Consider the following 5,000-nt stretch of genomic DNA (forward strand, 5'->3'; position numbering starts at 1 on the left):
TACTACTAATAATAGTAAGAATGCTAATAATAGTAATAATAATAATAATAACAGTAATAATAATAATAGTAATAATAATAATAATAACAATGATAAAAGTAATAATGATAATGATAATAATAATATTAGTAGTAATAATGATAATGATAATAATGATTATCATATCACTAATGATGATAACGATAATAATAATGATAATAATTACAATAACAATAATAATAATAATAATAATAACAATAATAATAATAATAACAATAATAATAATAATGATAATAATGATAATAATGATAAAGATAATGATATTAACATTGATAATAATAACAATAATGATAATAGTAACAGCAAGAACAACAACAGCAATAATAATAATAATAATAATAATAATAATAATAATAATAATAATAATAAACAATAAAATACGGATAATTATAATAATAATACGGTACGATAGCAATAGTAATGATGATTATGATAACAATCATGATGAAAGTAATATCAAGGATTATAATAATAACGACAATAGCAATATTAATCGTAATAATAACGATGACTGTAAAAACATAACAGTTATAATAATGATAATGATACCAACATTATAAGGCTAAAGAAAGTAATAGAAGTAGCAATAATATCAGTAATAATAATAATAATAACAATAATAATAATATTCATAACAATAATCACATCTATAGCCATGATGATAACAATAATAACAACACGAATAACAGCAAAACAACGAGAAAAGAACAAGCATAACATAAAAACCTCACATATTAATCATCATCCTCGTCCCGACTTTGAATTGGCTGACCTGCTGATCACTTCCTTTCAGTCCCTATGGCTCTGCTCCGCTTTTATTGGCCGTCGAAAGGTCGCTGCAGATGCGTCGAACTATCGCCAATTAACCGACTTCCACTCTAAGGCAGAGGGAGGTGACAAAAGAGGCGCGAATATAAAGACCGGAAAGTGCTAGGTTGGATGAGAATGTTGGGGTGGGTGGGGGGGGAGGGATATGGGGGTGGGGTGGAGTGGGGAGGGATATGGGGGTTGGGGGGGGTGTGTGGTGGGGGTATGGGTATGGGGGAAGTGTGGAAAGTGGTGGGAGGGAGGTGGGCGTAGGGTGGTGTGGGAATGGGTTGGAGGAATGGCGGAGGAGGTGTGGGAATGGGAATAGATGGGGGTGGGTGGGCGGAGGGATTGGGAAGGGGTGGGAGGTGCGGGAATGGGAGGGGGAATGCAGGCGGGGAGGGGTGGGGTTTCGGGAGGGTGGTGGCAGTAAAGAAGGTGATGTTCATTTGACTGCGGCAATTTTTGAGAGGGGGAGGGAGGTGAGAGGAGGAGGGAGGGGAAAGGAGGAGGGAGGTGAGAGGAGGAGGGAGGGGGGAGGGAGTGAGGGAAGGATTGCTAGGTATGAGAGACTGGGAACGGGTGATCACACACACACACACACAGACACACACACACACACACACACACACACACACACAAGCACAAATCCTTATATATCAACTCAGCGCCTTCGTCTTCCCTTCTATGGCTTTCTATTATTATCATCATTATCATTATTATTATCATATTATTATCATTATTAGCAGTAGTTTAAAAGTTGGAGATCCCATCAACCAATAGAAATATAAAATAAAATACAAATAGAAAATAGAATTCTATTAGGTCTCCTCCTTCAATTATTTAGGAGCTCTTGTCACCTCAGATATTCGTTGCAAAAGATGCATTCTCCAAACTCCGGGACATCCTAACAGACCGCAAGCAAATAAAAATCAGACTCGTTAAAACCTTTGTATGGTTGACTCTCCTATATGTTGCGAGTCCTGAATACTGACGGCTGAAACTCGGAGCAATTTAGGGGCTGTAGAAATGTAGTTCTACCGCAGGAAGTTGCGCACCCCTTATCCGACCGAGTGTCCAAGGAGATTCTGAGTCGGACAGGGACGCGAGCTTCAACAATTGATCCAAGTTCGACAACTCAAATTCCTCGGACATGCAACCCGTAAAGACACCCAAGAAAACCTTAACCCAAGCAGTAAATTTGAAAGCAAGCAAGCTCGAGGTAGACCGGGAAACAAAAAACATTCCTTGACAATCTTGATAAACAAACACTTCGACGCCTCTGGGACAGAGCCCGACAACATGAAACATGGCGGCAAGCAGTTCGTCAAACACGGCATCGGTCACGGCACAGAAAGAAGGAGTGGTAGTAGTATCATCATAATCATTGTGACTTCGCGGATATTGTTGATATTATCATAGCCTTTATATGTTTCAGTTTTTTACATTTTTTATTTAATTAACTAATCAATTTATTTAATATTGTTCATTATATTTGTTGTTAACGTTATTTGTTGTCATTTTATCATCGCGATAAACGACAAGGATGATAAATGATAACAGATAAAAACAAAACATATGTGATGATCAAGTGTTATTTGCTAACATTCCTGTCGTATTAACTGGTAGTAACAATAAAATGATCCTGAAAACAGTGATAATGATATTAACAGTAATAATAATAATATTATTCTCTCACCCTTATTATTATTCTGACAACAAAGGAAGTGATAAAGGGTCTAGAGGGGCTGAGCGTCAATAAAAGTAATTACTAATTACTCTCTCGTGTGTGTGTATATATATATATATGTATAAATACATACATATATATATGTATAGTTATAGATATATGAATGTTGATAAATGTAGACAAGGTATGAATGAGAATGAATGTCTTTACAATACAAGAGATGTATTTGACCGGTTTCGATTATATCTTCCGGTCAAATACATTCTTGTATTGTGAAGATAGTCATTCTCATTCATACCGTTTCTATATATATATATATATATATATACGGTATATATATGACATGTATATATATATATATATACATATATATATATATATATTTATATATGAGAGAGAGTTCAGCCACTCTAGATCTGTTATCCCTTCCTTTGTTGTCAGAATAAAAATAAGGGTGAGAGAATATATATATATATATATATATATATATATATTCTCTCCCTTCTATTTTGCTGTAGCTTTGTCCCATTCGCTATAATCAGGTTCTGGCAGATATTTTTTACGGCCGGATGCCCTTCCTGACGCCAACCCTCTCTATTTACCCGGGCTTAGGACCGGCACTGACTTTGGCTAGCTTACCCACCCTGTGGCTAGGTTAAGGATGATATTATTAATGACGATAATAGTTTTAGAGATGATGATGAGGGTGATGATGATGATGATGATGATGATGATGATGATGATGATGATGATGATGGCGATGGTGAAGATGAAAATGATAAAAATTATGAAAATTGTATTGGTAATAACATTGATAATAATATCAATGATAATAATAATGTTGATGATCATGGTAATGATCAAAATAATTAAAATAGGGAAAATAATAATGATTATAATGATGCCAGAACTTCTAATGACATAACTACAATGTTAATAGTAATAATAATAATAATAAGCATAATAATTGCAAGATAAATTATGATAATTTCTATCATAAGAATGTCAATGATAATAATGATAAATATATTATTAATAAGAATAGGAATTAAAATATTAACACTAATAATGATAATAACAATAACGATAATACGAATAATAGCAGTAATCAGTTGTTATTACTATTATTATTGTAAGTATCACTGCGTCTATTATTATTGTTATCGTTATCGTTATTGTTGGTATTGTGAACATTATATTTGTTATCATCATCATTATTATTATTATTATTATCTTTACTATTGTTGCTGTTTGTATTGTTATTTTTATTATCATTATCATTATCACCATTATCATACTTATTATTTTTTGTTGCTATCATCGCCGTTATAATTGTTGTTTTTAATATTGGGTGTTTTCATCATTATCATTACTATTATTGCTATCATCAACATCATTATCTTCATTATTATTATCATCATCATTATTTTTTTCATGATCACAATGAAAAAATATAAACCCATTGCCGCCAGGGGGAATGAATCAAAAATGGGGAAAATGCTATGCTATTTTTTATATATATATATATTTTTAAATGTCTCTACTTATAGATGGCTCTTCCTTGTCTGATTTCTCCTTTCCTTGAATTGGCGGGAAAGTGTATTTTTTTCTAGTGTTATGAATATCGATGGTGTTATTTTTATTATAAACATTATAATTATTATAATGTTATAAATATTAGTAATAGCAAAATCAGATAACGTAAAACATTTTCGTAAATTAAAGAAAAGGGCAAACGGGCGAGATAGGCAGTACTCGTAATTGGCTCATTGGTGATTTAATACAAGCGTAGCAATCTTTATGTTAAAACAATTAAACAAGTAAACTCACAGTGGGCATGGCATGTACGTACATGCCATGCCCGTCGGGAATGGTTTGATATTATTATCATCATTATCATTAATGTTATTGTTGATGATGTTATCGATATAGTTATCATTATTGCCACTATTTTCATTGTCATTATCATACCTGCATTCCTTATCATTCATGTTACTGCTATTATTATTATTGTTTTGGTAATTTGTATCATTGTCTTCATTATCACCGTTATTATCATCATATTGCTGCTGTTATTATTATGATAATTATTTTAGTATTTAAAACTATCATTATTGTTATTGCTGTTGTTGATATTAGTATTGTTATTGTTCTTGTTATCGTTATTATTATCAATATTTTATAATCGCTATGATTATAATAACAATAATAATTATACTTATTATCATTAGTATTATTACTGCTATTTTTATTATTATTATTATTATCATTATTATTACCATTATTACTAATATTATCATTATTCTTATTGTTATCTTTGTCTTTAGTACTATTATTACCATCATTATTATTAGTGTTATTCATAATCATTATTATAATTCTTAGCATTATTATTATCATTACTGTATTATTATTATTATCATTATCTTCGTTTTTATTTTCATTATCATTACAACTGTTATTA

Source organism: Penaeus chinensis, chromosome 31, assembly GCF_019202785.1.
Source record: "Penaeus chinensis breed Huanghai No. 1 chromosome 31, ASM1920278v2, whole genome shotgun sequence".
Classification (NCBI taxonomy): domain Eukaryota; kingdom Metazoa; phylum Arthropoda; class Malacostraca; order Decapoda; family Penaeidae; genus Penaeus; species Penaeus chinensis.